This window comes from Mandrillus leucophaeus, unplaced genomic scaffold (assembly GCF_000951045.1).
Source record: "Mandrillus leucophaeus isolate KB7577 unplaced genomic scaffold, Mleu.le_1.0 Scaffold97, whole genome shotgun sequence".
Lineage (NCBI taxonomy): Eukaryota > Metazoa > Chordata > Mammalia > Primates > Cercopithecidae > Mandrillus > Mandrillus leucophaeus.
The window spans coordinates 2,443,010-2,453,954 of record NW_012110585.1 but is presented as its reverse complement, the minus strand read 5'-3'; the positions used below and the strand labels follow the sequence as shown (position 1 = coordinate 2,453,954).

Below are 10,945 nucleotides of genomic sequence, written 5' to 3'. Positions count from 1 at the left end.
GCTTCGCCCTCAAGCAGGAAGAAGCTGTGAATGAGGCCATCTTGGCAGCAGGAGTAACCAGGGTTAGAGGCCCCCCAGCCACCCTTCTGTGGTGTGTGTGGTGTGGCCCCTCCCCCATCACTCTTTCCAGTCTTCAGGAAAATCTAGGACATTCTCACCTGTGCTATGGGTCAGGTTTTGCTGGGTTTGCTTTGTTTTGTTTGGCTTTTTGGTTTTTTAGCAGCAGGGTTTCGCACCATCACCCAGGCTGGAATGCAGGGGCACCATCACAGCTCACTCAGTCTTGACCTCCGTGCTCAAGCAATCTTCCTGCCTCAGCCTCCTAAGTAGCTGGGACTACAGGTGCACACCACGACAGCCAGGAAATTTTTTTTTATATATTTTTGTACAGTTGGGGGTCTCACTTTGTTGTCCAGTCTAGTCTCAAACTCTGGGCTTCAAGTAATCCTCTTGCCTTGGCCCTCACAGTGCTGGGATGCAGGAATCAGCCACCAAAGCCATGGGTGAGGTTTCAATAGAAAATGAGACAGGAGTCAGCAGAGGGGGTAGAGTTCAGTGGTAGAACATTTGACTACAGATCAAGAGGTCCCCAGTTCAAATCTGGGTACTCCCTCAATTTCCTTTATGTTGGCCAGGTGCAGTGGCTCATGCTTATAATCCCAGCTCCCAGCACTTTGGGAGGCCGAGGCGGGCAGATCACCTGAGGTCAGGAGTTTGAGACCAGCCTGGCCAATATGCTAAAACCCCATCTCTACTAAAAATACAAAGACTTGTCAGGAGTGGTGGTAGGTGCCTGTAAGTCCACCTATTCAGGAGACCAAGCCAGGAGAACTGCTTGAACCCGGGAGGCGGAGATTACAGTGAGCCGAGATCATGCCCACTGCACTCCAGCCTGGGCGACAGAGTAAGACTCCATCTCTAAATAAATAAATAAACAAACAAATAAATAAAAATAAAGGAGTCAATTCAGTGTGAAAAGAAGAGCACATGTGGGGATGCCCGAACTTTGAGGCAGAAGTAATCGTGACAACACAAACCCCCCTAGCCACACACACACTCCAGAATTTAGAGAAATGTTAAGGAGAGCTTCACGTTCCCATGGCAAGGAACTAGGGACTAAGCCAAGGAGCAGGAGGCCCAAATGCCAAGTGACTTACGGAAGTCAGCTACAGGATGCCAGGTTCAGACCACCAAAGGAGCACCAGCAGCCTCAGAGCAGGCCCCTCCACGTGGAATCATCCACTGCCCTGTCTGCCTAGTTCTTACATGACGCCTCCTGATCAACCCCTTCCTGCTGTTGCTGTGGACGGCCCTCCAACTGAACCTTGTGTACAGCCCAGACAGGCCTGCTACCCTTTTGCTGTGCTGGCTTAGCCTCTGGCCCTGCCCTGCCCCACCTCCATTTTAATCCATGTGGTGACATCCTGCCCAGGCATCTCCCCAGCATCCAACCTCAGCCTGTTTCCCATTTGCTACTTCTCTGTCAAGACAGTTTATCTGGACTATGCCTTGCACAACAGCCTTCAGCAGCACGGAAGCCCCTGCATGTGGTAATTAGGAAAGACTAGTCTTTAGGAAGAAAGCTGTAAATAAATTTCACACTGAAGATGAAGTTGCCAAGGCCAGGCACAGTGGCTCACACCTATAATCCCAGCACTTTGGGAGGCCGAGGCAGGAGGATGGCTTGAGTCTAGAAGCACAAGACTAGCCTGGGCAGCAGAGCAAGACCTCATCTCTACTAGAAATTTAAAAAAAAAAAAAAAAAAAAAAAAATTAGCCAGGCATGGTAATGCAAGCCTGCAGTCCCAGTCACTCAGGAGGCTGAGGTGGGAGGATTGCCTGAGCCAAGGAGTTCAAGGCTGCAGTAAGCTGGGATTGCACGACTGCACTCCAGCCTCCACTCCAGAGTGAGAACTTCTCTAAAAAACACAACAAAATAAAAAGACAGCTGCAGGCTGGCACAGAACTGACAGTCCACAAAGCACAAGGCCTGTGTGCAGTCCATGTGCAAAGAACCTCGGCTCCTGGAGGAAATCACAGCATGGTTCTGCTTCCAAACTGCCTGAGTTTCAACTATACTTTCAAATATTCAGAGAAAACGGGGTTGGTCTCTGTAAGAAATTTCAGGGGGGGGGGGGGGAAAAAGACTTAAAAAAAAAATCTGCAAGAAGCCATCCCATTGAAATGAAACAATAATAAAGGGGGATAAAGTTAGTTCCGAGGCAGGAATATGGATTCATAATTGCCAGAGTAACTTCCCCTAGACTGAGAAGAAGAATGTCGTAACTGTATTAGCAACCAGGCTGCTAGGCCTCCATCTTCTTTCTCTGCCTTTGCCTTAAGGGGAAAAACAGAAAAAGAGGGGGGAAAGAAGCAAGTGAGACCAAGCAAGGAAGATGTGTGGCTTAGAGTTTCAATTCATCAGCTTCTGAGGAAAGGAGATTAATTCTGACAGGAAGAGAGAAAGTGCTAAGCATAACACAAGAAAGCACTTAAAATCACCACAGGTCAGGAGGAAAGAAGAGCCTCCAGGAACTTTGCTTTCAAGCACTTTTCATAAGTAAGCGACTTTGTGACCAGAGAAGTTAGGTAAATTGCTCAAAGCTGCACAGCAAATTAAGAGCAAGCCAAAACCCAGAATTCCTGAGCCCACTCTCAGTGATCCTTCTGTGGGGCCACAGTGGCTTCTCACCTTGGCTCTGATGAAAGAACACACCCAGCTGAGGGGAAAACACTTTGTGGCTCATGGGCATGGCTGGATAGCCAAGAGCCCTGTAAAGCTTAGCACCCAAGCACCAAATATGAAGGACTAAGAAAGGTTTTCCTTAAATTGTGCAGGGAGGGACACTGCAGGGAAGGAAGGAGATCCAAAGCTTCATGATGTGACACTTAAGAACAGTCAGGTTTCGGAAGGGAGCTATTCATTTCTACCAGGAGCTCACGTCATGGCTGCTAGTGAGAAAGGCAGTAAACTGTGACGTTCCTGTAATTAAAGAGCTTTATTTTTCTAGAACGAACATGGTCGAATGTGGTGGCTCACACCTGTAAGCCCAGCACTTTGGGAGGCCTAGGCAGGCAGACTGCTTGAGCCCATGAGTTCGAGACAAGCCTGGGCAACGTTGCGAGACCCTGTCTCTACAAAAAATACTTAGCCAGGCATGGTGGCACATGCCTGTTAGTCCCAGCTACTTGGGAGGCTGAGATGGGAGGATCACCTAAGCCCAGGAGGTTGAGGCTACAGTGAGCCAAGATCGTGCCACTGCACTCCAGCCTGGGCCACAGAGTGAGACCCTGCCTAAAAAAAATTTTTTAAAGTACCAGATCATATGCCGAGCCAGGTGCTATCTCTCACCTGGTTCTTGAAACCTGTGAGCCTGGGGGCAACGCTAAACTCTGCGGGATGGGGAAGCAGTCCCCAGAACCTCACAGGTAGGATCCTGCCAGTGGCAGAGTCTCAGGACACGGCAGTGAACACTGGAACAACACGAACGTCCAGCATGCCTGCGGCGCTAGCACAGCTTCTAAGCGTGGCTCGTGTGAAAAGCTAGCAAAGGACCACTGGCTCCAAATGTGATCCTCATTTATTTTCCATTTGAGACTAACCTTGTTAAGGATAAGAAAGACATCTACGTTCAATCACTTGCAGGTGAAAAAATTCCAACTTGGAGTGGCTTCAGGAAAGAGAGGTAAAGAGAAACAGGGCGATGGACTGGTTGTTTTTGGTCAAAGAATCCAAGGCAATGCTGAAGAGTGAAGCCATGGGAAGGGCAGGAGCGTGGTGAGAGCTCAGGATCCTGGAGGCAGCGGGACCAGCTACCATTTCTGCCTCCTCCCATGGGCCTCAACCTCTCCTGCTGGAAGCAGGTCTTCTCCAGGGTGCAGCACCATGGCGGCTGCCAGCCCTAGAGCTTCACAGTTTACGGCTCCCATCTCTGGAAAACAGGCACACAAGCTGCAGGAAGGAGATGCTGTCCACACAGGGTCAGATGACCCACCCCAGGGGTCACTGGTGCCTGAGGGCAGTCTCAGTGGCCAGTCCAGCACCACAGGAGCCCTGTGAAGGGGGCTGGGCCGAGGGTCCCCAGTGAGCCTACAGGACCCACCTCCATCACACCAGGCTCCACCTATGAATGTGAACATACGCCCACACCAACCGTCCACACACACCTCTCACGTTTCAGCTTCCATCCTGGTCTCCACCATGGGTATTACACTGGATAGCAAACTGGCTGAGGAGGGAAGGAGGAGGAGGGAAGGAGGAGGAGGGAAGGAGGAGGAGGGTAAGGAGGAGGAAGAGAAGGGAAAGAGCGAGCAGAAAAGGAAATTTCAAAATTGTAGAGACATCTTTACAGTACTCACCTCTCCCCATCCAAAACACCCGTTACTGTGTACTTACTGGAAAACAGTGACTACGTTTTCCCAATTTGGCTTTATAGCAGTTCTAAACCAAACTTTTATTTTGTGTGTTTAATTTCCTATGCTACTGCTCTCCACAGAAATTGGTTGGGCTTAAATCCCAAAACCTTCAAGGAATTAAGCACAGAAGTGAAAATATTAGTGAATATTGTCACTAATATTAGGGTGAATAAGATGCTGTGAGATACATCTTGACACATATAAATGCTGTAGCAACAACGTAGAGAATTATAGAGGGCTAACACACGGCCGGGAATGAGTCAACTGGACCAATGGACACCAAGAGTCTCCTAAATGGACAATTAGAAGTCGCTAGGTCCAGATTCCACGCGGCACTGAGGGCCTCCAGAAGGACGGGACTGTAATAAACTCATTAATAGATGAATTGCCAGAAGCCTCAGAAAGCAAGCGAAGGAGGGAGGAGTGAGGGAGGCTGAGAAGAGAAAGAGCAGAAAAATAACTATGAATAAAAAAACAAAAGGGGCCAATCCAGGTGGCTCATGGCTGTAATCGCAGCACTCAGGGAGACTGAGGAGGGAGGATCACTTGATCTCAGCAGTTGAAGACGAGCTTGGGCAACATGGTGAGACCCTGTCTCTACAGAAAAAAAAAAAAAAAAAAGAGACAGGTAGTCAAAAAGAAGTCGTGTATAAAATGACAAACAGTAGTACAAAATTTAGATTTTCTTCAACATCTTCCCCTATCTTCCCCCTTTAGAATACACACATTTTTGAGTCTCACCCACCTTTAAAAACCCTACCCCTTTTGAACCTGCTACCTTATTTCCAGCCAAGCTGTTGAAAGAGAAGCCAGGATCTGCAGGTCTCCACGCTTCCCCCCGGCCGTGGTGCCTGGCTCCTGCCCTCCCTGTCTTCGCCCATCACTGCTGGCAAAAGCTTTTGGTTGCCAAATGCAATGACTGTGGCCGACCATCCGTTTCTTCCTGATGTTCTCATTTCTCTTGGTTTCCCGAGTACTCTTTGCTTTTCTAACTACTTTTTCCACATGAACTTGGAGGCTCCTTGTCCTCTGCTCTTTTTTTAAGTTCTGACGTACATGTACAGAATGTGCAGGTTTATTGCATAGGTGCAGCAAACCACGACACACATTTACCCATCAACGCATCACCTACGGATGAAGCCCAGTAGGCATTAGCTTTTCTTCTTCTACTGTTCTCCCTCCCCCTACCCGGCCCCAGTGTATGCTCTTCCCTCGCCCCCCATCGTCTGCTCTTAAATGTTGAGATCCCACAACACCCATCCCTGCCCTCCCCCTTCTCCTGATGCTACCCACTCTGTCGGAGCTGGGTGGAGACACTTGCGGAAAGGCAGGAGACTAGGAAAGTAGAACCCAGAGCTGGGAGGCACTCCAGAGCCAGCCACCACTGTGTACAAGGGAACCTCCCAGCCTCTGTTTGACTCTTTCTTCTGCCAAAAGCGAGCTCACTGCCCCGCAAAGCAATTCCCTTGTGATAAACTAGACTGGGGCAATCAGGAACAACACTGCCTGCAGGAAGCGATGGGAATGGAAGCTGCATAAATGCATACCCATGTTGACCATCAAGAGTCATTCTGAGAGAATCTTTTCCCAGGAGGTTACAGGACTGTGGGTTTAAGTAATAATCAACCTTCCTGCTTCACAGGTGGACCCAGAGGCCAGTCTCAGGTGGAGCTAAAGGCCGTGTGCGCCTACAGCTTAGCTGCCTGCCATACACCGCAGCTCTTGCAGGAAGTGTGGTGATGTCACGTAGCCATCAGTCACTCTTACAAAACAGGGCAACAGCATGACAGTACACTGTCCCCTAAGTGTCCCTACTGGACCCATCACACTGCAAAACAAACATTCTGTGCATCTGGGAGGAGCCAGGTACCATTCTAGGCTCTTTCCCTATTATCTCATCTATTCCCAGAAATAGCCACTGTCTGTTTTACAAATGAGAAAACTGAGGCAAATTTATCCAAGGTCACACAGCCAGTAAGCACATGACGTGCAGCTCCGACTCACAGTCCAAACGCGAAGTCCCTGAGCTTTCCACCAAGCCAACATGTCCTTCACTAGAGAACACATTTCTGAATGTGCCTATTTATACTGAGGCGGCAGACATCGACGTATGGTCACGAAAGGTCCTGTGGAGAGAGGTAATAAGCAAGCCTTCATTTCCCAGCATCACACTCCACGGCATAAATGAGTTTCCATATCTTGGTATTAGGAAAAGAGAGGAAAGTGGTACCCTTGGGAGAAAAATATGAATGATGCTAACAGAATGCAGCAAAACCAATAAATCCAGAGACTAATATTGCTCTGGGATCTCCGAAGCAGTTATGCCGGGACTGAGAACCACCTTACGAGAGTTCTTCGTGGAACCTGTTAGATCATAAAATCATCTCTTGATGCTAGAACATAAAACAATGTCTTTTTTATGTAAACACAACCTTGGGGAAACTGCAGATAACTGTGGATCTCTCTAGGATATTTTCTTCTGTCATACTGGGAGCCATTTCCTTCACTCACCAATATTTTTACATAATTGTAGAAAGACTTCTCTTCCATAAATATTGAACACGAATCGTAATGCAGAAGCTAAAAACTCAGATCTCTTCTAATAACTGCTTGAAAAGTCAGCCACTGGACATGCACACACACAATCGTAACAAAATTTCTGAAGATGAATGGTTTGTGCTAGAAGGTAAAAACATAGCTTCCTTTTATTGAGATTCATTAATATTAATGCCTATTGGGCTGAATTATACTAAAAGAGTTTTATTGAACACACAGCTTCCAAATACAATACCACAGAGCATAAGCTCAATCATTCTTTAGTTCATTTAATGGTTATCATGTAACAGACATGCGTAGGTGTGGAAGGGATCCACATAAGTAAATAAGCTCTCATTAAATTTGCAATACCATTATAGAGAAAACAGAAATACATTAATCACCATTATAAACTTAAATGATAAAAAGACAATATATGAAGTCTTCAAATAATATGACTGCATACCAAATTAGTAAAGAAAATAAATGCTAGCAATTCCTAAGCAAGGAGGGTCAAATGGGTTGGCTGGTCAGGGACAGACTGCCTGAGCGTCCTGTTATCAGGACCACTCAGACACCCTGGGGCTCTGAGAACTCCTTCATGCTGATGCACACATCTCAGGGTGCAAGGAATGCTGAATGGTAAGCCAGACACCCCAGGGACCAGCAGAAGTCCCTGCAGAGGGCTCACTGGTAGATGAGGTGGCTCTTTATAAACTGCCTCTCCGAAAGAGGTAAGGCATTGGAGTTCTCAGCAATGCAATGCTTTCTCGGGGGCTCTGTGGCAGCCAGCTATTCCATTCTACAAATTCTTACGCGGTTTTCTTTTCATCTGCTAACAACAGTGCATTCAAAATTTTTTACTTCAGGTCTCATTTTCCCCAGCTGGAAAGCTATGAATTCCCTCAAAGTATTTCATTTTCATGACTCTTCTCTTTTGGGTACAATCTGTTAAAATATCAGATATTTTCAGCAGGCCAAAGAATAATTTGTGGCCTCATCTGAACAATGCTTTTTAATTTTGCACATGACTTTTGACCTACGCAAAGTATAAAATACCTAATGGCAAAAATTTTTTTAAATCAAAGGTAAAATATGAGAACTTTTTAAAGGAAAATTCAACACTAATATTACTTTCCTATGGTAACATCTTCGAAAGAATTCATTTTATAAACATGCTCTGGGAAGACATCCGATGTTCCTAAATTTTATACTTTAATGTAATTATAATATAATCATCTAAATATATTGTCACATTTCTTCCAGTTTCATTACTACTAGCCTTTGCTGTATTAGGATGCAAATTTAATACACTTGTTCAACAAGTTAGTGGATCAGAAATATACCCTGCTGAGAAACACTCTAGATGCACTTCCAAGAAAGGATACAAAATTCCTACAGAAACACAAGTAACCATACCTTTTTTTTTTTTAAACATTGGGCAATAGTCTATGTCCCCTTTCATAAGAGGCCCAGCTTACAGAAGAGGTATCAGCTGACCCAGAGGACACGCAGATCTCTGGTGAAGGAAAAAATCAAGCATTTGACATTATGAGTCAAAGTCATTGAGTATCTCACTGAATGGGGAGAGCATTTTGATAGGATATTCAGGAGAAAGCAGCTGGAATCTGAGAACTCTGATCATGCCAGCAGCTTCTATAACCAGGCTAGGAGTTCAGAAAACATAGGGGGGAAAATGACTATCACCAAGCACCAAAGGGATTCTACCTCCATCTCCCCAAGGAGAGACACTGAAATGAAAGCACAAAACAGAGCCCCAAAGCTCTAGTTCCAGCTCCAACTCTAAGAGCAATCTAAGTTGAAACAGCCCCAAGGGGCAGCAGAGAAGTGGAAGAAGCCAAATTTAGCCTTGAAAGTCCCAAGATGTTTTAGACAAGGCTGCAAGAAAAACAGAAAACATCCTGTGTCTCAGTCCGTCAGGCTGCTGTAACAATTTATCATAACCTGGCAGCTTATCAACAATAGAAACTTCTTTCTCACAGCACTGGAGACTGGAAGTCCAAGATCAAAGCGCTGGCAGGTTCGGTGTCTGGTGAGAGCCCAAATTCTGGTTCACGGACAGTGCCTTCTCACAGTGTCCTCACATGGCCGAAGAGACTAGCTAGTTCTCTGGGGTCTCTTTTATGAGGGTACTAATCCCATTCATGGAGGTTCCACCCTCATGACTATTCACCTCCCAAAGTCCCCACTTCCTAACCCCATCACCTGGCAGGTGAAGATTCTAACATGAATTCAGTAGGGGCTATGCATTCAGACCACAGCAACCTGGGAGGAAGGAGCTCAGAGCAGGAGCCAGCCCCAGGGTGGAAGTGGAGATCTGGAACACTGAGGCCAGCAGCAAATTACAGAAAGTGTCCAGCACTGAAGAGTGTCATTGGACAGGTCAGAGTCGCTGCTGTTCCCTAAGCAGTGAGAGAATGAAATTCAAATTTTAGGTAGATGTTGATAATGCTCTGAACAGCTCAGGCAGGGGAGAGTGAAGACAGATCAGAGACCAATGAAGGAAAGAAGTCATCAGGACTCATGGGAGGAAGGACAACTCAAATGCAGAGGTAAGGCTCAAAGATGACCCTGACTGCGGCTTCTGGGATTTGAGAGGAGAGCAGTGCCATTGAGAGAGGTTGGGAAATTAAAATATGCAGTCAGTCAATCTTTTGGAAGCAAATGGTGAGTCTGGTTTTAGATCTGAGTTCAGGGTTACAGCATCTCATAAGTATTTGGAAACAGAAAGGCAGAACTTTCCCAAGGTGAAATGTAGATTTCAGACAAGGGTAGTCGGAAGCAAGAGAAGAAAGCAAAGCCATGGCCAGACTCTTACCCTCCTGACCTCTTACCTCTTTTAACTTAAAATGTGGTAAGGAGACAGACACCAGTGGAAATAGTGAAACTGCTACCTGATGACAACTCAGGGCCTCATTAGAAATCTGACTTAGCTAACACGATCCACTCCTATCACATACATTTTCATTTGGCTGCAGAAATTCCATCTAGCAAATAAAGTTTTCTGATGTGATAGGAAAAACCAATAACATAACCACAAATGGCAGGCCTGAGCCCCCAAACCTGGACGTTTCCTGTATCCTTCAATGCACTGTGCTCCTCCCCATTACTCAAACACTTATGGACTTACCGATTACGTGCCATAATACATAACATGCGTGTGTCTGTTGGCATGATACTGCTCAGAGGAACCCTGGCCTCCCAAAGAACTCAACAGGTTATATGCTACAGTCTTCCAACAAGTATTTATCATCAGCTTACTGTGTTCCAGGACAAAGAATAAGTCAATTCCTGCCCTCAGTTCACTGTGTAGTGCTACACATATCGATGAATATTGTGATGCTCTCAAACTTGGGAGTTTATCATGTGAGAAAGATAAGAGCAGCATGCAGAAGATCCACAACTTTCATTCATCATGCACTAACACCCTGAAAGCATCTCTTGCAGAATTCAGTCTTCCATACATCCCCAGAGGGTTGGCGATGTCAGCTAGCACAGGAGGGCAGGGCCAGCCAGCTGCTGCTGCATGGGAAGGGGCCTGGCCATCTGCCAAGGAGTAAGGGGTGATTAATGGCAGGCAGGCTGCCGGGACCCATACAGGAGCCACACCAAGCTTAGCAAAGAGGCCTCCACTCTGGTCCTTGCTGAGGGCCTGGCAGCCACTCACACTCATGAGACCCACGCCCCAGGCTGATGTCTCCTCACCCAACCAGCCTCCCACTCCTTGGGTCAGCTGTCCTTCTCTCCTCCCTCCGCCACCCAAGGCAGGGGCTCACAGTGACTCCTGAGCCTGAGGGTCGCAGGCCAAGGCCCCACGTGGACTGCACTGAGCTTGATGACCTTTTCCCCACCGCTGCTGCAGATGCCTAACAAGTCTCCACTCAGAGATTTAAAGATGAGGGGTTCCCCACCCTTCACCCTGGCCAAAGTCACAAAAATAACTCAGGGAAAAGTTCAGAGAAATCAGCAAAAT

The 10,945-nt window shown here is 46.8% G+C and overlaps 1 non-coding gene across 1 annotated transcript; it reads left to right on the top strand.

Annotated features, from left to right (window-relative positions):
* The first annotated feature begins 541 nt into the window (after positions 1–541).
* TRNAC-ACA lies at positions 542–613 on the top strand. The gene has a single exon. It is a non-coding gene; the product is annotated as a tRNA-Cys (tRNA).
* The last annotated feature ends 10,332 nt before the right edge of the window (positions 614–10,945 follow it).